The sequence below is a fragment of the Culex quinquefasciatus genome, chromosome 3, assembly GCF_015732765.1.
Source record: "Culex quinquefasciatus strain JHB chromosome 3, VPISU_Cqui_1.0_pri_paternal, whole genome shotgun sequence".
Taxonomy (NCBI): domain Eukaryota; kingdom Metazoa; phylum Arthropoda; class Insecta; order Diptera; family Culicidae; genus Culex; species Culex quinquefasciatus.
In genome coordinates, this window is record NC_051863.1 from 71,822,384 (window position 1) to 71,845,432 (window position 23,049).

General features: G+C 38.5%; 2 protein-coding genes and 1 long non-coding RNA gene across 5 annotated transcripts in view; 1 reads left to right on the forward strand and 2 right to left on the reverse strand.

Moving 5' to 3' along the window:
• Positions 1 to 23,049, reverse strand: part of LOC6037551 (acetylcholinesterase) — a 248,691-nt gene that overhangs the window by 173,320 nt on the left and 52,322 nt on the right. The window lies entirely within an intron of this gene.
• The window catches only part of LOC6044866 (fibroblast growth factor receptor 3), an 87,452-nt gene that overhangs the window by 9,410 nt on the left and 54,993 nt on the right, over positions 1 to 23,049 (forward strand). The gene's annotated exons all lie outside the window — the stretch shown is intronic.
• Positions 13,799 to 14,567, reverse strand: LOC119769399. The gene is made up of 2 exons (XR_005278324.1): positions 14,418 to 14,567; positions 13,799 to 14,304 (listed from the first exon to the last, which is right to left on the reverse strand). It is a non-coding gene; the product is annotated as an uncharacterized LOC119769399 (long non-coding RNA).

Consider the following 23,049-nt stretch of genomic DNA (forward strand, 5'->3'; position numbering starts at 1 on the left):
ATCAAACAAGTTAAAATGTTGTGCGAAACATGGCTCATGTGTCCTGATTCACCCCAGATGAGGAAACATATTCATCTGAGTTAGTTACGAAATGACGTTTTATAATTGTTCTTCCATAGAAAATTATGGAATGATTCCTCAGAATGTTCGACAAATTATGAATTTGGATCCATTACAATCGAATTTATCGATTTTAACGACCTTCAGTCATTTGCAAACGGGTACAATTTTATCCCTCAAAGGGGCAATCAGAGAACCAATTTGATCTACAATGGAAGACTAGAAGCCTACAGTTTTATTTGGAAAAGTTCTACAAAATGTGAAAATTTCCTGTTCCATTATTGTGGAATGGTGTTGCTCTTCTTTTTATAAAACACCTGAATTTGACTGTAAAATTCACAAAAAAAATATCTGCAAATTAGGCTGGTACAAATTTTATTTAAAGTTTTTGTCCCCCCCCTTCAAAGTTGGCCCGAAAAATCGGGGGGCAAAAAATATTTTTTCAAAAAACTTCAATATTTTTATGAAAATTTAATTGCAGTTAGTTAAAATCAATTTAAAATGAATTCCCCTGCATTTAGAATCATTTTTAGCATGTTTGGGTTAATTTAAAAATCTTTTGAATTTTTGAAAATTTTCGATGTCTACTATTGCTAAAGTTTTTTTTTCGCTAAAATTTTTGTTTTCGTCAAATTTTACATTTTTTGAAAACTTTTATTGCAAAACAACTGAACTAGTGTAAAATACATTTTAAAACACTTTTTCCATGCAAATGTTGAAACTATGGTATGTTATTTTAATATTTATAATTTTTTATTTTTTTGCCCCTTGACTCCGGCCAGCGCCGAGGGACAAAAACTTTTAAAAATATTTGCATTGGCCTTAACAAACCAATAATTAAGCTTTAATTTTGTTGGTTTCAGCATTCCAAGTAATTCTTTTGTTGAAAAATTTCAAGTTTATTGTTTTTATTTGTTTGATTTATTCATAAAAAAAATATTCGATAATTTTTTTTACCAATATCGAAATAATAATGCAACTGGGTTTTATAAAACCAACTGTTCAGTTATCTTGCATGTTTGGATTTTCAGAACTAAATTTATTTTGTTTTATTTATTTTAGAAATTATTTTGAACAAATCGGAAATAAAACCGAAGTTACCCTGTCAGTTTAGATTTTTAGAACGGAATTCTGGAATTTCGTTTAATTTGTTCATAAATAATTGGATCAATTATTTAGAATAAAATCGAAATTATATTGCAATCAGTCCTGGGACCCGCCTCTCACCCAGTTGGCTTGGATTCGATCCCAGACGGTCCCGTTGGCATTTTTCGAGACGAGATTTGTCTGACCATGCCTTTCGTCGAATGTTGGTCTAACCTAGAAGGTTAGGTCGTTAGCTCAGTCCAGGTGTAGGTGTCGTCTCCCTGGGTCCTGCCTCGGTGGAGTCGCTGGTAGGCAGTTGGACTAACAATCCAAAGGTCGTTAGTTTGAAACCAACACATGTTGTCTTGCAGAATTTTCGGAATGGAAATATTTAGGTTTTTTTAATCAAAACTTCTTACAAAACCTGACCAGAAGTAATCTAGTAGGAATATAGCTGAAATTATCTTGCAGAAATTGAGCTGAAGTTATTTCGCAGAAAGTTACCTTACAAAAATTGAGTTGAACACAATATAACTTTGGACCTTTTCAAAAATACTCTCGAAATGTAAACAATTTAATCATACAATTATTTTCACCAGGTCCTTTTAAAAAAATCAAACAAATCAATTAGTGTTGCAAATAAGATCAATTTATCTGGATCTTAAAAAATAAAAACAAATGTAACTTTAAAAAATGTGTTTATTTGATTTATTTTTATGTTAGATTGTTTTGTTTGAAATTGTTTTGCAATATAATACAAATGGTAGCAGCATTTTTTTAAGTTTAAATTTAGACATAATAAATTTTCATAAATGTTATTGAATCGAACTTTTGTTTCAAATCTTTTTTACAAAAACATACTTTTTGTCTTATTGTGCACCTTTATTCAAATATCTTTCAAAACATTTAAAATGATTTTGAAAACACATAAAATCGAGGTTCTAAAAACTATTGAAGATCCCAGACGGTCCCGGTGGCATTTTTCGAGACGAGATTTGTCTGACCACGCCTTCCGTCGGACGGGGAAGTAAATGTTGGCCCTGGTCTAACCTAGAGGGTTAGGTAGTTAGCTCAATCCAAGTGTAGGAGTCGTCTCCCTGGGTTCTGTCTCGGTGGAGTCACTGGTCAGCAGTTGGACTAGCAATCCAAAGGTCGTCAGTTCGAATCCCGAGGTGGATGGAAGCTTAGGTGTAAAAAGAGGTTTGAAATTGCCTAAACAAAATCAAGCCTTCGGACACCTAGTTTCGAGTAGGAATCTTGCAATCGAGAACGCCAAGGCAATGCTGTAGAGCGAATAATTTGATTTGATTTAATTTGATTTTAAAAATATTGTTTGCTGATTTCTTAAGGGGTTACATGTAGAAAATCACAAAATTTCATAGTACGGAAATTTTATTAAATCAACTTAAAAGATGATGTTCAATCACTCCTGGAAGTTTCATGAAGATATTTCATGATTAAACTGAGTAAGAGACGATTCAAGCTGAAAATTTTGCCAAGCGGCAATGAAACTTTGCGAGCGTTTTTCTTTGAACACCGAGTTGATTTACGGGTGCCACGATATCTCGAGATGGGATAGACTAAATTGGCTAAAATTTGGGGTGAAGACTCGCAAGATATATCCCGTGTGCGATTTTGAAATCTTGCATTAAAAAAACAAACAATAATCAAAAACTGACGATATTTAACATGAAAAACATAAAAATATTTTTAACTTTTTTAACTTTTTTAAAAATAAACTTTGCGAGCGTTTTTCTTTGAACACCGAGTTGATTTACGGGTGCCACGATATCTCGAGATGGGATAGACTAAATTGGCTAAAATTTGGGGTGAAGACTCGCAAGATATATCCCGTGTGCGATTTTGAAATCTTGCATTAAAAAAACAAACAATAATCAAAAACTGACGATATTTAACATGAAAAACATAAAAATATTTTTAACTTTTTTAAAAATAAACTTTCTGAAAATCGGCCTTCGTCATGCACACGGGACCGGTTTAATAAGTCTTCACCAAAATTTTTAGCCGATTTGGTCAAGACAGTGTTGAGATATCGAAGCACCCGTTTTTTTTTTTTTTTGAAAATGCTAACTTCATTTAGCTGTATCTCGGCAATGAAACATCCAAATGTCTTCAAATTTATTTCGATGAAAGTTGAAAATGTTTATTTTAATGTCCTGAAAACAGATTAAAAAATGAGTTTGAGTTCAAACCAACCTCTGAAAATTTTGGCCAATTTACATGTATGTAACCCCTTAAGTCATCTTGAGAAATGTGTTAATATTTAAAATATTATTGCAGCGAACTTTGTTTTCAGTATAATTTAAAAGCTTTTTTAGGACCTTTTCCTAACATAATTTATTACTGAAATGTTAAAAAAATCATTATTTTTTGCTCACTCATTAAAAAAAAAGAAGAAAGTCATTTATTTGAAGTATGAGCAATTCTCTACAAAACCGGCCGATTTCGACCATTTTTATTTTTTGTATTTTTTGATTTGGCTCAAACTTTGTGGGGGCCTTCCCTATGACCAAAGAAGCCATTTTGCATCATTAGTTTGTCCATATAAATTTCCATACAAATTTGGCAGCTGTTCATACAAAAATGGTACGTAAATATTCGAAAATCTGTAACTTTTGAAGGAATTTTTTGATCAATTTGGTGTCTTCGGCAAAGTTGTAGGTATTGTTAAGGACTATTTAGAAAAAAATAGGTACACGGAAAAAAAAATTTCCCGATTTTTTTATTAACTTTTTTTTCACAAAAACTCAAATTCCCAAAATATGTATTTTTTGATTTTCGAGATTTTTTGATATGTTTTAGGGGACAAAAATCCGCAACTTTTGAGCTATAGAGAAACATGGTCAAAAAATCTGCCGCCGAGTTATGATTTTTTGAAAAACTGGTGATTTTTGGAAAAAATCAAAATTTCATACATAAATTTTTTTTTACCTCATTTTTTAATGCAAAATTGAATTTGCAATCGAAAAGTACTTAACAGATTTTTTGATAAAGGGCTCCGTTTTCAAGATATAGCCACCGAAAGTTTGATTTTAGCGAAATATTTGCAGTTTTTCAATTTTTAAAAATAGTGACCATGAGTGACCATTTCTAAAAATATTTTTTTTGAAAAGTTCAGAAAATTTTAAAAGGGCCAAACTTTGAATACTATGCCCATTAAAAATGTTAGTCTTGATTTAAAAATTTTCAAAATATTTTTTTCGAAAAGATCGGAAAATTTCACGAATGTTTCATGTATTAACATTGAAAATCGGACCATTAATTGCTGAGATATCGTCATTAGAAAATGGTGGGCTGATTGGGTGAGACTTAGAAAACTTCAATTTTCGTGTTTCTTTTTCTTTAAGCCGCTGTATCTCAGCAACCAGAGGTCCAATCTTCAATGTCTCTTAGACAATTTTATAGCAAATTTTCTGAACTTTTCAAAAAAAATATTTTTAGAAATGGTCACTCATGGTCACTATTTTTAAAAATCGAAAAACTGCAAATATTTCGCTGAAATCAAACTTTCGGTGGCTATATCTTGAAAACGGAGCCCTTTATCAAAAAATTTTTAAAGTACTTTTCGATTGCAAATTCAATTTTGCATAAAAAAATGAGGTCAAAAAAATTTTATGTATGAAATTTCGATTTTTTCCAAAAATCACCAGTTTTTCAAAAAATCATAACTCGGCGGCAGATTTTTTGACCATGTTTCTCTATAGCTCAAAAGTTGCGGATTTTTGTCCCCTAAAACATATCAAAAAATCTCGAAAATCAAAAAATACGTATTTTGGGAATTTGAGTTTTTGTGAAAAAAGTTAATAAAAAATCGGGAATTTTTTTCCGTGTACCTATTTTTTCTAAATAGTCCTTAACAATACCTACAACTTTGCCGAAGACACCAAATTGATCAAAAATTCCTTCAAAAGTTACAGATTTTCGAATATTTACGTACCATTTTTGTATGAACAGCTGCCAAATTTGTATGGAAATTTATATGGACAAACTAATGATGCAAAATGGCTTCTTTGGTCATAGGGAAGGCCCCCACAAAGTTTGAGCCAAATCAAAAAATACAAATAAAATCCATTTCCGGTTTTGGTAGAGAATTGCTCAGTATACATATTCAAACTGTTAGAAATGTAATATTAAAGCAAAGAGTAGTTTTCACTTCGATTAAAGTCTTTTTGTACAGTACATTTGTACATTTGATTCTTAAAAAACAATATAAAAGGTCTAAAAATTGCATTCAAACATTAAGAATGCTTGAATTTGAAACAAAAACATTGCTGAAGCAAATAAAATTATTAACTATATGTTCTTAATTGCAATTTTTGATAAAATATGTAAAAATATGATCTCAAACATGTTTTTTGGTTTCCTGTGGCCAGAATGAGTTCAAACTTTCTTCGAAAAGTTCATTTTGAAACTTGGAGATAACGTGGAAAATTCTGTAAGGACTATTACGGTGGGTTGACTAAACAGTAGTAAAACGTAATGTGTAAAGGTTGTAGAAAAATTTGCGTTCAAGGTTCTTGAAAAAAAGGACAAAAACACAAAAAGATAGGAGGCTTAACCGTCCTGGAATTTAAATTATCCTATTATTCCTCATCCATGTGCAGCCTAAAGCTATGTTAATGAGTAGATTGTTGGCGATTTTCGGAAGTATCTCTGCTGCAGGCGAGGTAAGGTTGAAGGTGTAAAAGGATAATGGTATTCAGTTGTCCAAACAGTGGACCCATTTTATGCACCTGCACTCGAGGGGCTTCACGACCTTTCCGTTAATGTATTCGGTGTAAATTTGGCTAAGTGTAAATTTTTAATTTTTAAATTGATTTCATGGCTTCTGAAATTTTTTTATAGTAAATTAAAGCAAACAGAAAAAAAACGATTCACTGAAGATGACAGCAATTAACCTAAATAAACTTCAGTTTGATGTGCCTATAATTGTTACACCATTTTCCTCGAAAACTGTTTGGATGCCAAAATATTTGCTTTTTCAACACCTTCTCGCAATATATTTTTTTTCTGCAATTCATGCCGCCTATTAACCTTCGCTGGGGTTCTGTTTTGACCACACTGGCAAGTCTTTAGCCAATTCGCCGAAGATAAATGTTTGTGTAAGCTGCTGCTACTGCTATGACTATGGTGATTGCCACCTTCATCCAGAATAATAAAAAATGTAAGCGCCCGTTTATGTGTTTATTTTGTTGCTATCTAACACGTACAAAATTAAATTTTCGCACCGAGAAATCTCTTCGGAACTAATAGTTAATTTATGCCAGCACTCACAGTGGGAGGCCACGTGTTTTGCAAATATGAGTCAAGCGAAACATAATTTTAACGTGGGATGGATTTTCTGCAAACCAATCAATTTGCTTGTTTATTTTGGTCTGCTAATTTGTTGTTTACACAAAGTAGAGGAGTGATGCATCAGCGATATTAAATTTGCGAAACATGTCGACATGTGGGGTCAGCCAAGATGATGTGATCGCCGTAACAGTTTAGAGATCATCGAACGTTCTGAAAATTGAGAGCTATCAGGGTGGTGAATTCTATCAAAGTCCTTTGATGCATTTTTTTTTGAAAAGCTCTTCCTATAGCATCGCTTGTGTGTTTGTAAAGTTCACTCTAACGAGTATAAAATCGTCAGTTGATTTGACTTCTGAGCCGTTCCCGAGCAGGGGTAAATAACACGGGAATACCAAATTTTGGTATTACTTGGGCAAATAACAGCGACCAAAATTTGCCCTTGGTTGCCCAGTAATAGATGGTAAAATACCATGAAATCATACCAATGTCTTGTATGTAGAAGGGCACAACTATACCAAACCATGTTATTCCAAGGGTAAAATAATACCTCAAAATAAAACCATTTCAATACCAAGTTGAGGTCTTCTGGATTTTTGAACATTGCTTGTAACGTCATGATTCGAAATCCGGACACTTAGTAGCATATCATTTTTGTTACAGCTGGCAAAAAATCATGTTATCAGTTGGAAATGTCGAAACATCATCAGGATGTAGTATAAACAGTCAGTTTCAAGAAAATGCATGCAAAATATGTCTTTTCTAACAATTTTTCATCAGAATTTTAAAATTAAAATGACTTGTTGTGCTTCGAATCCCGGACACTGATAAAAGCTGATTCGAATTCCGGACACTTTTGCTTCGAATTCCGGACACTCGATTTTACTTATGAATCGCACAAATTTGGACTGAAATGTTAGTGAATGGCATTCTTTAGGTCTCAAATAAGCTGTTAACATCAAAACAATCGATAGTTTATGTAAAAATTTGCTAGAATTTAAGGAAATCGAAACCATAAATTTCTACTTTGCCTTCCCGGTGCTTCGAACGACTATGAAATATTTCAAGCGAAATGTTTCGCATTTTTGGTAAACTTATAATTTAATTTTATTTGACTGTTTTGGCATTAACTACAGCGTTCAAACAAACTTTAAATGAAAGTTGATGTTGGAATTCATCAAATAAAACAGTTTTGACATTCATAATGCGAACTTATATCCAAATAATTGATAAAACAGGATGAAGTGTCCGGGTTTCGAAGCGTCCGGGAATTCGAATCATGACGTTATACCAAAACTTGGTATTGCCATGGTTTTAATTTTAGGTATTCCCGCGCCCTTGGAAAATCCTTTTTTGGTAATCCTGTGGTCTTCTACATACATGATTTTGGTATGATTTCAATGTTATTTTACCATCTATTACTGGGCAACCAAGAGCACATTTTGGTCGCTGATATTTGCACAAGTAGGTAATACCAAAATTTGGTATTTTCATACCATTTTTAGTGCAGCAGTTGCAGTTAGTGAAAAAACGGAAATGATCCATATGCAACAGCCAAATCTACTCACCTGATGATTCCATGTTGTTCTTAGTGATATTCTTCACCACACCGAATGCATTTGTCATTGATGAACGGCCTGTGCTTGAAGTTCTTGAAGCTTCTGAAAAATAACAAGATTGAAAAATAAGTGTTATTAAAATGAAACTGGATTGAAATTCACCAAAATTCAATAATCTTTCGATTGACTCGTTGTTCAAAGTATTTGGTTAGAAATTTGAACAATTTAAAAAAAATCGTAATGGGTATATCAAAAAATGTTATAACCAGCTTTAACATTTAAAAAAAAAATATTATCTTGTCAAAATTGGTAAAAAAATCCCATAGTTTCAGAGAAAATTGATGAAACCTTTCAATACCAAAATAATACCAAAACATGCCATCCTGACTTGAAATTTTCCACAATTTCAAGTCATTTCTGTAGGGGGTATATCAAAAATGTTTAAAATCAAGTTTGAAATTTCCGGTTTTAAATTAAAGCATTCGCTTTGAGACATCATTTTAGCGCAAAATTAATTATTTTGTCAAAATTGGACAAAATTTTCCCATAGTTTCAGAGGAATTTGATAAAACACTTAAATACCAAAATAATACCAAAACATGCCATCATGACTTAGAAAATTTTCCACAATTTCAAGTCATTTCTGTAGCGGGTATATCAAAAATGTTTAAAATCAAGTTTGAAATTTCCGGTTTTAAATTAAAGCATTCGCTTTGAGACATCATTTTAGCGCAAAATTAATTATTTTGTCAAAATCGGTCAAAATTTTCCCATAGTTTCACAGGAATTTGATAAAATACAGTAATACCAAAAGAATACCAAAATATGGTGTTCGACCATTGACAAATTCTGCAATTTTGCAATATCAAAACAATACCTTAAATTGGTATGATACCACATTTTGCTCTTGCATAATCCTCAAGACAAATTTTAAAGAGTCCAGGAATACCAAAATTTGGTATTGATACCAGAGAAAGGTATTATTGCGCATTTCCCTTGTTATTTACCCATGCTCGGGTTCGTAGCATTCAGCTCGGAAGGCACCGTGTAGATTGCACATTCAACGTGACACTTCAAGTACTTCCTATAGCACATAGAATTCAATGCATTGCATTTATAGAGTTTTTTTTTACCTTTTCTTCTTTTATTTTGGATAAAACTCATTAAAAATTCTTTTTTCAGTTAAAATGAGCAAGCTGAAATAAAATATACATGATTTGAAGGTAACATAAACTTCTACACTCTATACATCAAACATGATGCAAAGGTGATATCGAATGCACCGAAGGCCAGCCAACGTCCAGCACTTTTATGAGCATGCAGGAAAAATTTATTGTAGCCTCCAGCGACAATTACCGAGTTCCTCTTTTTGCAAAGGCTCTCCGCCGATTTGGCCCAGAACCTCGAACCGATAACACACGCCAACAAAAATGGAATCGAACATGTGCGCCGAACTTTGCTGGTCAGCGTAATACTTTACCCTCGATATTGCGCTGATGTTGTGTCCACTTTTAATGAGAAGAAGCATAATTTTATCACGCTTGATTGCATATATGGGGTGTACCAGAGTGTGCGCCCTCTCATTTGGCCCGTGCATGATTTATGAACGGCAAAATTTCAACCTCACTTGCAGACCGCAAAAACGTCCGTGGGGAGGAAGCAAATTGACGACGACGACGACGACTCCAGCAGAAAGGTCACACGATTCGGCCAAGATCTCGCCGGGCTCTTGATTGGCACCGTACGACCGAGGATGCCCTGGGGGAGGCGACATTTTCCTCAAGTGCTTCTCGGAAAAATGAAAGAAAACGTTTCTCCGTCCGAGAGGATGATTTATTGGCTCGGAACTGATTGGAAAATGTGTGTGTGTGTGTGTGCTGGGCTGCGAGCGAGTTTGAGCTTGACTTTTTTGAGGGGGCCGTCAAATTGATGGCGAAACGTTCCCTTTTTGGACCTTTGCTTTTTATGTTCGATCCCTGGGGGCATTTTCAGCAGCAGCAGCAGTACGGTCAGGTCCACAGTGTTTTAGTCTTTTTTTTGTTTTTGCAACCCTCCATCGATGGTGGAACTTGAGTGAACAAAGTGGAGTTCGGGGAAAATGTCTTTCTTCGCGTTGATACATTCTGGGACAGTAGCAAATTTGGTTGAGGCCACAGGCTAAAACGATAGCATTGGAAATCTTTCGATTTCTTAGGATTCAACAATTGCGTTTTTAGTCATGTGAAAATTATGAACTGAAGTCACCAGGAAGATTTTTACAATTTTGGGAATTGACCCTCATTTTGAGTAAAATACAAAATTTGTGATTAGATTATCTAGAGTGAAATTTTGGCGAGGACTTCGGATAATCGATTGTGCACTTTATTCAAATGTGTCAAATCCCTTGAGTTTTAGATAATTTATTTTTCGAATTCTGAATTAATGGATTTTTTATTTTCATAATTTCCGATCATTAAAATTTTCAGTTTTATTTACTATATGATCCAAGGGTTCTGATAACTCCAAAAACACTCATTCACTCCCGACCACAAATCGAATGCGACGAAATACTGCTCTGACCGTTTACAACCGTTTCTCACTTCCACACCAATCGCTACAGAATGCTCTCTCTTTGCTCTCGCTCTCACTCCATTCGGGTAGTACAGCGAATGGTTCAGCGAGACCGGTTGCGTTATGTCAAAAATGTTTAGCAGTTTTGTTGGTAACATCAAAGACATATTTAAAAGCAATTTACATCATGCCGAATGCAAATTTACGGCAAACTGAGGTAGTGCAGGCCACAAGAACGCCGAGCTGGTATGTTATTAGATTCTCTTCTCTTTGAACGTATTCGTGTGTGACTCGGGCCGACGGACGGAGTGGGCAAAGAAATTCACGAAGTATTCGTGTCGCTGGGTGAAGCGATTGAGCAAGTCGCTGACAGCAAGCGTATATCGTTTTCGCTCGCGACTTGTTGCACGCTCCTGTCGACAAAGATTCGTTCGGCGATGAGTGAGTGATTTCTGATATTTGAACCGATAAGCAGGACCCTTGATTATAAAATGTTTAATTTTTTAATTTTTTGAGTTTTAAAATGTTTGTAATTTAGCTTTTTGACCCTATTTTTAAAAATGCGTTTTCAACCTTTTTCAAGCATTAAATAGCTTAATGGGAAGTTAGGACCGAGTCCTTAACCTGCCAAACATACATTTAATTCTTCTGTGTCAATTTTTGAATTTATTAGGATTTTAAATGCATCTTGTTTTTGAATTTAATTTTAAAATTTTTGTCATTTTAGGACTATTAAGTACCGTGTGTCTCCACTCCCAAAATTCAGAGTCGAGATAATCGTTCTCTCAAAATTTATTGAGGGCTCAGTGCCAAAATCGATAGAATAATGGTACCAACTCACACCATCATAACAAATGAGTTCATTCGTTAGTTGAATCAATAAATCTCCAACAAGTGTCATACATCGACTTCTGACTTCTCCATGGTCACCAAGCTGTGGTGGCCGAGGCAGCTAAGTCATTGGATTGGTTTGTCAAAGGTCTCTGGTTTGATTCCGTTGTCGACACTTTTGGTTTTTTGTTTGACGGATGAACTTTTTTTGCAAATGAACCTCGAGAGAATAGTTCTATCGCCCATCTCGAGCTGTGTTCTCTGCGTCCGTGAATGGTACCACTATTCTCTCGACTCGAGACCATCATTCTCTCGGACAAGCGCTGCCAGTTTTGGGTGCATCATAATATACAGGAAACACATTTTGATAGAGAAGTAAATGGTATTTTTAATTAGAATGATGTAACGAAATCCGATAATTTTATTTTCTAACACTCAAATCATACAATTTAGTGTTTTTCATAGAGTTCATGGTTTTTGAATGTATTCTGAAAAACATCCTGAAAAATTATAGAAAAATATGTTCAGCTATGAGCTCTTTGGCCCCGACCCCCAAAAATTATCAAATTAAGTTTTCATTTGAACTATAAGTATTTTGAGCTATGTTTGCAGCCGTCCCCTAACATGACAGTTTTCGTGAATTGCGCGTATCCACCGACAGATGGCATGTGGACCTCGTCGGAGTCCGCCCATTAAAAACGCAACTCAAAATTTGCATGGGAAACTTTTTTTCCGTGACGGCTTTCGCGGCACGCTCCCTCCAACTGTTCGAGACTAATATTTTAACGTGGCGTATCTTTAAACAAGTTTTTCATGAAAATGATTCCAGATTGCTTATTTTGTCGTTTTAAACCGAAAGTAGGCAAAAACTATATTAATTTAAACTATTCGCCATTTTCAAATGTTTGGCTAGATGATATCAAAGGCCGCCATCTTAGGCCCACTGGGCCCACAAAAAGAGGTACGCTCAGTTTGTATGGGAGCTGTCAACATGCTCCCGGGCTGTATGTTTGTCATCTTTCTTTTGGAACGGAGTGAACCAAAATTGTTTCGTTACGAAAATATAATGTATTTTTTGCGAACATCGCTAAAAACGCAGCTTTTTGTACCACCCTATTTCGGATCGTTTTACACAAACATAAGCTCCCAAGCCAAATTTGAGCCAAATCGGAGCACTTTTGATCTGGATCGCAGTTTTTGGTTTTTTTTAATAAGAAAGACAACCGCCAGTGGGATCAAATGAGGTATTATTTAGCGTGTTGGTATAATGAAAGTTGAGGGTTTCGTTGGTGAAAAAAGCCAGCCGGCGTCGGACTGATTAGCATCCTTTAAATTACTGTCATCAGTTTGATTCTTCACGCTTTTTATCCATTTTCGCACCATTTTGAACTAGAAACGCGCTGTTATGCATGGATGATTTTTAGCAGCGAAATTTACAATAATTAATTTTTGGTGACATAAATAATTCATACTGAATGACGTCAAAGTTTTGCTCACATTTGCCAATTCTTTTGACGAACTTGTGTGGAAACTCCGACGTTTTCGACAACTTTTGGAAATCGTTGAAAAGTCTTGCCATTAATTTAAAGAAAATTAGTTTCGATGCTGTTTGATGATGTCTTTGGCATCAAGAAGCTGATTTTATTAGCCGCTTCCAGGAACTGGAAAATGAAACTACATCCTTATGGTCCCTCCTCCTCGGTTCAACTGCTCCCTGCCTGAACTCAGGGCATACACACAACTGGATTGAGTGATAGCCAAGTGGTTTAGATTCCAAGAAACCCCCAGGACACCAGCATCGTTGATTATATTGATATGTTCGACTGATGTTACACCATACCATTTGTCCACGCGTTACCAACACAGTGACGGATTGTTGATGGGAGATGAACATTTACTTGTTTCTCAGGGGAACACATTTGAAGTGTATCAGGGCTGACATTTATAATGCGGACAGTTTAAGCCAGGGGGCTTCTACGAACTGTCAAACCAATACAAACGCAGCGTTATTGTTATGGAACCAGCCTGGTACCCACTTTTTGGATCGTTTACCCCAAAAAAGTTTGAAATAGGGCAAATGTTACACGTTTTGTCACGCTCTATTGTTGGAAATTCAATTTATAAATAATTTTTGTTTGCCTATTTTTCGAAGAATTAGAGTTCGAGAATAATAAGTTTGGGTGTTTGAATGGTTTAATTGACGATTCGAATGATTTAGCATATAAATAATAGGTTAATAACAGAACTTTCGGCATTTGTTGTATTATACTTTGTTGTGACTTTGTTTTAGGCATTGAGTGAAATAAAATAAAAATCAAGCTTTTTGTTCAACTGTATTCAAGTACAAAACCAGACAAGTTGAACTTTGAGATAAGATTGAGATAATGAAAACAGTACAATTCAATGTTTTATGATTTTTATTATTGAAATTGTTGTAAGAAACCTGAGGAAGTATTTTTCAATGCTTTTTATGAGTTCTTCTAGCTTCGTTTGATTCGGTCTCCTCGGTGCATGACGTACTCGGACGTGTCGTTATTCATTGAGGGTGAGATGCTGCCGGTGCACCGGGTGATACTGGCTGTTCGCAGCTAGTTCTTCCGGACGTTGCTTTAAGGTGGCCAGTCAGTGTCGAATCAGCACGAGATTCACTTGATCATTAATCAGAAGGCAAATGGCTGGTTTTATCGCGCGATTCTGATCACGGCCGAGCTGTTTGGAACCTGACCATCGTTTTTCATTCATTTCTGGAATTCGCCGCTGGAAGAATTCTGCAGCCAGAGAAGTTCCGAGCGCTTGCTGAGGACTGGAATTGCAGCTTACTGTTTCGTGAATCCTTTTCGACCAGGTACGGCTAATGCAGGTGCAAGTGCAACACAGCCGGAAAGATTTCGCTTGCCGGAAACATCTGAAAACATTGATTGCTGATTAATTTACATGCGCTATTGAAAAGTTACCTTGCTGCTGACGATGTATCACGTATTTCTGGACAGCACTAGCTCATATTTAAATATGAATTACCTTTCAAAACATCGATATCCCGAAAACTTTTCCAAGCCGATCACGAATTTGATTTTCAAAACAATAACATTGGGCGGCCATATTGCTTGAATGAGTGCTACGGGAAATTTTGACAGTTCAGCCCCCCTGGTTTAAGCTTGACTAATCGTCGCCATCGTGCTAACTTGTCGTACGTGCATTTTGGGCCAAATTGAGTTAAGAACGCCATTTTGTGCAGCTCACAATGCCTCACCTTTTGACCTTCACAGATCCCCAAAATTTGATTTCAATCCTGAGATATTCAACAAAACCCGAAAAAAACTCCGTGCATTTTTGTCACTTTACATATGAAAGTAGTTTCAATCTTGTCGTTCTATCTTGTCACTCCATGAAAATTGATGTAAGTGCGACAAAAGGCCAAAGGGATTTCAGGCCAGGAAAGTCAGGATGCGTTTGTCGCACGTACAAGCTAGACTACCGTAAACATTTGTAATTATAACTCGGGACTCCAGCAACCAACTTCAACCAAACTTTGGGACAATGCACAAAATGGTGAGCCAAACAAAACGTGTTTGTTATTGTTTACATTGCGTGCTCTCGTTTTTGAATATTCAAGGTCAAACATTAAAACGCGTTTTTCTCGGAACGTCAAAATGGCGACAAGATAGCACGACGACGTCGTCTATTTTTAGAGCATGATTCAGCACTTTTCCACTCTTGCACTAAAAAAACCAGATGGCAGCACGATGTAGCGCCACGTCCCCATGTACCGTCGGTTGTTTTGAGTGTTGAGCTCGGCATTCTTTCGTGTCAACTTCGGGTGTGTCTGACTGACGGTCGCATTCGACGATCATGGCCTGGCGCTGTCAGTGAACATCCAACGATGATGATAGTTAACTCCCGAGCTCTGTCAAATAACAGGCATTTCTGTTAGTAGCCGTTCTCAAGCCCTGGCCGTCAGGTTGGCAGCGCTACGTCGGCTACACGCTGAGCGTCGCTTGTGCAAAGTCTGGTGAAATCTAGCCATTGCACTCCGTTTGTATGAAGATGATGATAATAATGACGAATTGATCATTCCTTTGTGGACCACCATTCAGTGAGGTACTCCTGGATATTAGCTCCTGAAAAGTGCTTTAAAAGTGCAAAAATGCCTCACGGCAAGAAAAAGAGGCGGCCCTCACCAGCAGGATTGGCAGATTTGAAGAAGCTAAAGAATGCCGAAGCGCTACCTGCAAAGCCAGGCAGTTTGAGCAAGGACGCTCAAAATTCGTCTGGAAACCAGTTCGCTACCCTCCCTGTAGACGTGAGCGAGAAGGAAGAATTTGAACGACGGGAAAAGTTGCCACCCATTTTTGTGAAAACATCGTCATCGGATTCGGTGCGAAAGTGGCTGACCGGATTTATCAAATCTGGTGCTTTACGAGCTTCCATTCGCTTGTGTGCTGATGGACTCAAAATTCTGCTACCTACCAAAAAGGATTACAACTACGTTCGGGATTTCCTGAACAACACCAAAATTGAATACTACAGCCATGACGATCCAGGTAAACGCCCCATGAAACAGGTTCTCCGAGGCCTGTACGACATGGATGTGAGTGTGCTGAAAGAAGAGCTCAAAACTCTTAAGTTGAACGTGACCGAAGTCTTCAAGATGACGAGGCACAACAAGAACATCAAGTATCGTGATCAACTTTACCTGGTTCATCTCGAGAAAGGATCGACAACGCTTTCTGAGCTGAAAGCAGTTCGGGCAATTTTCAACATCATCGTGTCTTGGGAACGTTATCGTCCAGTGCACCGTGACGTGACACAGTGTTCGAACTGTTAGCAGTTTGGGCATGGTGGAAGGAACTGTTTCATCAAGAGTCGTTGTGCAACCTGCGGAGGTGAGCACAAAACTCAAGCTTGCGAAACAATCAACGAGAACATCGAAGCGAAATGCTTCAATTGCGGCGGCGACCATTCTACCAAGAATCGTAGCTGCCCAAAACGAGCTGAGTTTGTATTGTTATCCGAGCATTCGTTGGTGAAGGTTGTCTGAATCAACATGACTCGTCGCGTCCCGGCGCAAAACGCCGGCAATATTGCCCTACCTGCGGCTCATGCAGGCAAAAAAGTGGGAATTTCCAAAAGGAAGGTTGAGGCCTCAACTGATGGCCAAAAACCGGGGATTTCCAAAAGGAAGGTGCTTTTGGAAGTGACATCGAACAGCAAAAAGACGAAAAAGAGCGACGGTACTGTACCGATGGATGAGGAGGAGGAGAACTCTTCGTCGCACGAGGAGCAGCTATTGAAGAACAACAAGTTTGCTGGACTGCCTGACGAGGACCAGGTAGCGGAAGCAAAGGAGAATGAAGTGAAACAGCGAAAGGAGAAACTGCCTCCTTTTTATGTGCGGCAATCAGCAGCAACGATCGACTTTCGAGCGGGGCTGGTTGAACTCATCAAGTCTGGGAAAGTCCAAGGCAACATTCGTCTGTGTCAGGACGGATTTAAGGTGCTGGTGCAATCCAGGCAGCACTATCAACTGGTCAAGGATTACTTGACCGAAAACGAGGCGGAGTACTTTACCCATGATGTCGTCATGGATAAGCCGTACAAAATCGTCGTCAGAGGTCTGTACGACATGCCAGTGGAGGAATTAGCTGCCGAGCTAAAAGTTTTGAAACTGGATGTGTTGGCCGTGCACAAAATGAGCCGACGCAACAAAGACATCAAGTACCGTGACCAGCTCTACCTGCTGCATTTGGCTAAGGGATCGACGACGCTTCCTGAGCTGAAGGCAATTCGAGCGGTTTTCAACATTATCGTGTCGTGGGAGCGATACCGACCAGTGCATCGTGACGTCACACAATGCTTCAACTGCCTGGGCTTCGGGCACGGAGGTAAGAACTGCCACCTGAAGCGTCGTTGCGCCAAATGTGGTACCGATGCGCACATCACATCCCAGTGCATCCAAGATTCGCTGGTGAAGTGCCTCAACTGCAACGGTGAGCACTCGTCAACCGACCGAAAGTGCCCCAAGAGAGCTGAGTTCGTGAAAATTCGGCAGCAAGCATCGACGAAGAATCAGCCTCAGCGTCGTAGAACTCCTCCAGCCCTGGTGGAGCAAAATTTTCCACCTCTTCAACCGCGACGCCAGGTCCCGAACTTGGCACCGTTGCCGTTGGATCCCAGGAAGAGAGCTGAGATGAATCATCCACGGCCGGGTTCCAGCCAGGAGCCGAGACCGCCACCACCGGGCTTCAGCCAGGAGCCAAGACCAACCCAAGAACCAGCAGTTGAGGAAAATGGTAATGATCTTTACACCTCAACCGAACTCCTCAATATTTTCAAACAGATGTCCGCTGCACTGCGTGGATGCAAAACCAAGACCCAGCAGATTGAAGTGCTGACCTCGTTCGTCATCCAGTATGGATCGTAGGTCCCTCAAGCTGCTGAATTGGAACGCTTGCTCCATTAGGAGGAAGAACTTAGAGCTGGTGGATTTTCTTCGCGAGAAGGAGATCGACGTAGCTGCCATCACGGAAACTCATCTGAAGCCCGGTGAAAAAGTTTATCTGCAAAACTACAAGATCGCGACGCAGCTCGATAGGACCACCTCTGGAGGAGGAGGTGTGCTTGTCGCTGTTCATCGTGATCTCAAGCCACGCCGGCTGCCACACTTCAAGCTGGACATCATCGAGGCCGTTGGGGTGGAAATTCCCACTTCGGTTGGCCCAGTACTCTTCATTGCTGCATACTGCCCACGTCAGGTGAATTCCAGAGATGGTTCAGCAGCAAAACTGAAGAGCGATATCCAGAAGCTGACACGGCGGAGCGCAAAGTACATCATCGCTGGTGACCTCAACGCGAAGCATGAAGTTTGGGGCAACAGCAGGAGGAATCGGAACGGAGTGATTCTGCACAACGATCTGCAAAACGGATACTACAACGTTGTGAGTCCGGATCGTCCAACGAGGGTGGCTCGGTCTGGGAATCACTCAATCATCGACTTCTTCATTACCAATATGGCTGAGAACGTGGCTCATCCTGAGGTGTTTGAAGAGTTGAGTTCTGATCACTATCCGGTGGTTGTGGAGGTTGGAGCTTCCGTTACTCCGCAGCGGCAACCAACCCGGAAAGATTACCACAACGTTGACTGGCAGCAGTTTCAGCAAGTGGTCGACAGCAACATCGACTATGATCAACACCCGGAAACTTCTGCCGATATTGATCGTTCGCTGGAGGTGATCCAGCAGGCTATCAACCAAGCAGAGGCTGCCAACGTTCGGGAGGTTCCTGTTAATTTTAAGGTAACTGATATTGACGTAGATACTAAACACTTGATTAGACTTAGGAATGTTTATAGGAGACAATATCAACGGACTGGGGACTATGACAAAAGATTTCAGTGAACAATTTGAACAAAATCATACAAGACCGACTTGACAATATCAGAAATCAAGAATTTTCAAAACATGTAAGCCAGCTTGGGAATTATTCAAAACCATTTTGGAAACTTTCAAAAGTTCTTAAAAACAAACCAAAGCCTATTCCTCCTCTTATTGTTGAGGATTCTCCTTTGATTACATCCGAGGAAAAGGCAAATGCACTTGGGCTTCATTTTGTTAGTTCACATAATCTTGGCGCTTCCATGACCAGCCGTAAAGAAACATCAGTTGCCAATAGTATTTCAACAATCAATGACTCTACCTTTGAATTTCCTGCAGATTCCCATGTTTCTGGTGAGGAAGTCAAAGTTGCAGTTAAACAAATGAAAAATATGAAAGCTCCAGGCTTTGATAACATTTTAATCTAGTGTTGAAAAAACAGAGTGATCAGTTCTTTCAACATCTAGCCAATATTTTCAATAAATGTTTGCAACTTGGTTACTTCCCCACCAATTGGAAACTGGGCAAAGTCATACCAATTTTGAAGCCTCAAAAGATCCAACATCGCCAACAAGTTATCGTCCCATTAGTCTTTTGAGTAGTCTGTCCAAACTCTTTGAGAAGGTCATCTATTCAAGGCTTTTGGATTTTACCAACGATAATAATATAATTTTGAACGAGCAGTTTGGCTTCCGAAAGGGACATAATACTGCTCATCAGCTTACGAGAGTAACTAAAATCATCAAGCAGAACAAGCTTGAGTCTAAATCAACTGCTATGGCTTTGTTGGATGTTGAGAAGGCTTTTGACAATGTTTGGCATGATGGTTTGATACATAAACTGTATTTATACGGTTTTCCAATGTATCTTATCAAAATTATCCAGCACTATCTTTCGGAGAGATCGTTCAAGGTTTTTCTGAATGGGATTGCTTCTGGATTATTCAACATTGATGCTGGGGTTCCCCAAGGAAGTATTCTTGGCCCACTTCTGTACAATATTTTTACATCTGATTTGCCTACTCTTCCTGGTAATGGTGTGTTGTCACTTTTTGCTGATGACACTGCCGTTATTTATAAGGGTAAAATAACCAGATATTTAGTTGGCCGTCTTCAGAAGGGTCTTGACGTTCTTTCCGAATACTTTGGCGACTGGAAAATTCGCATAAATGCAGCCAAAACTCAAACCATCATTTTTCCACTTTCCAAATCGGCCAGATTTGTCCCAAAGGATGATGTTTTGATTAAAATGAATGATGTTTCGATACCCTGGTCAAAGGAAGTTGTCTATTTAGGTCTCATACTTGACTCGAAACTATTGTTTCGGCAGCATGTAGATAAAATATTGAACAAGTGCAGCATTCTCATCAGGTGTTTGTATCCTTTAATTAACAGAAAATCAAAGCTATCTTTGAAAAATAAGTTAGCAGTTTACAAACAAATAATTTACCCCGTTATTGAGTATGCAGTACCTGTTTGGGAGTGTTGCGCTAGAACTCATAAATTGAAGCTCCAGCGTGTCCAAAACAAGGTACTCAAAATGGTTTTGAATGTTCCTGGCTGGACAAGATCAAGTGAGGTTCATGAATTAGCAGAAGTAAAAATGTTGGATCAGAAGATTCAAGAAAAATGTTTGAAATTCAGGGAAAAATGTGCTATATCTGAATACCCCTTGATTCAAGGATTGGTTTAGTTTATGGTAAGTTTAAGTTAGTTTTAGGTTAGGTTATGTTTTCTTAACATTTTTTTCCTCATTGTACCTAGTGTTACAAAAATGATAAATCATATACTTTTAAAGTTATAAAAATGAACAGTGTTTAAATCACGAAAAGCAAACTAAAGCTGAAGAGCCACAGCTGACCACTTATTATGTAAACCAAATGTAATTATTATAAGAAAGATTCAATAAAGTATATTTAATTCAAAAAAAAAAAAAAAAGCTGAGTTTGTAAAAAATCGGCAGCAAGCGACGACAAGGCACCAACCAAATCGTCGCAAAACACCACCAACTTTCACGGACGTGGATTTTCCTGCTTTGGCGTCACCTGGAGCGGGATCTGTTCGAGTGGTTCCAAATCTGCAGCCATTGCCGTTGAATCAGCGGCAAAAAGTTGCAGAGAATACAACACCTCCTGGCTTCAGTCAGCAACCGAGGGAAAACCAACCAGCATCAACGGATGAAGGCAGTAGTGACCTGTTTTCACCACAAGAACTTATGAACATTTTCATCGAGATGACAACAACACTGCGTGGTTGCAAAACTCGTCAGGAACAAGTAAGAACTCTTGGAGCATTCATCTTAAAATACAGTTCGTAGTTTACTCGTTCTCGTGATTTTGAATATTTCAATGAATTTATTTTTTAGTTTTAAGTTAGGATTAGTTGTTAAAGTGATTTTTTTCTTTTTTACCCAAATGTATTTGATTCAATGCAATAATGTAAAACAATTTGAAGTAAATAAAATAAATGTGAACAGTTAATAATAAAACGAAAAATACAACAAAGATGAAGAGCATTAGGCCATACCACTTAGCATGTAAATGAAATGTAATTATTAAGAGAAAGTTCAATAAAGACATATTTAATTTCAAAAAAATATGACGAATTGATTTTGGTCAAATTTTTAAGTCAAGTTCTATGAAATAATACCACAAATAGTGGTAAAAACAACCAAAATATTAATTTCATCAGGTCATAGAAGGGCACACATGAGCACTGCGTACTGACCGTTTGGAGGCTGCCACAGCCCGGTCGTTTTCGTGGCCCGAATAGCTGGAAGTTCCCGTTGGCGTTGGCAGCAGATTTATCGATCCTTCGCCGGAACTCAATCGATAATTACCACGAAGTCCGGAATGTTTTCGCAACCATGGCAGTGCCGATTCATGGCGTTTTCCGGTAAATTTTTCTCGCACTGATCCTGGCGATAGTGCCACTGCTTTTCTGCCTCAGAGGCTTACCGGCGAACGGTGCCATCTTTTACCGGGGGTACACGTTTTCCACGCATTCCACGGAGTCAAGAAAGTTTTTCCCCCAAGTGAAATTTCCCCGAAGGAGCAAATTAATGTTGGCTTCCCCGAAGCATGGCGCAGCAGCACAGCACAGCGTTGTGCTGATGATTTTTCCAGCGGTGCAAACAAAACCGACCCGCTGGGAAAACTTTGAGCTCGAGAGTGCGCGCGTCCTTCCAGCAAGCCAAACTTTGCGTCACTGATCCGGCCATATCCTTGTTTGGAGAGAACCGTCCCGGAGTGAATCCTTCCGCCAACAAACGACGGGACGTTCCTTTTTTTTTTTTTTCTCCCAAACCTTTTCGGAACTCCCGGGCCCCGATGTTTTCCAGGGCGGAGAACTCGAGAGAGGATTCCTCGAAGTTCCTGGCCAGGGATTTCACTCGTACCGACGACGACGGCGATTGGCAAAGTGAAATATGGCGAATATTCCGTGAATTTGCTCGAGCAAGTTCGATGTGGGAAGGCGTCCGGGCGGGCAATTTGCTGGACTGAAATTTGTGGTCGAAATTTGAACGAATTGTTCAATCCTCTTGTGGGCAGTGTTGAAGTTGACTTTTGTGAAGTTCATGCAAGACATCTGTATTAAACTTAAAAATATACTATTGTGATACATCAGGTTGCTTTATCCCAATGCATAAACGATGGTTCTGCAATTTCAACAAAATGTTGCAGTTACCTGAGGCATGGCAAAAAATCATCTAATTAAAAGTACAAGCTAAGACCACAATTGGATCATTTCATATTTTTTGTGAATATCATTAATAGCTTGTTACAAGCCGCTGCACGTTAATAACAATGTAAAGACGAATGAGGAAAATAAGTCCAAATAACAGAGGACATTCTGCCCTGGAATCCGATACCATACGGTGGACATCTTGTGGCCCCAAGCTCCCAGCACTCTCACCTTGAATCGAAAAAAAGACCATGTAATGACACGGAATGTGCGGACACGCAACGTGCAAAAATAAACTCAAAAAATCTCCAGCAAATAAGCACTCCGAAAAAATCCGAAAAACAAAATGGACCAATTGATGCAAATTAAATTAATTAAGTACGAGAGCCGCAGAAAAAAACAAGCCCCAGGCACGGCAAATGACAGGACACGGCTGAAACTGGCTGTCTGTCCCACCAGCCTGCGATGTTGTCTCATTATGCCACGGCAAGCCGAGCCACTCGTCAATCACCGCCCGGCCGGCTGGTGGTGGCACAATCCGGAGAGCGCGCGCGAAAAAGCTCTGATTGACAAGCCACGTTCGTCACCCGAAGACGC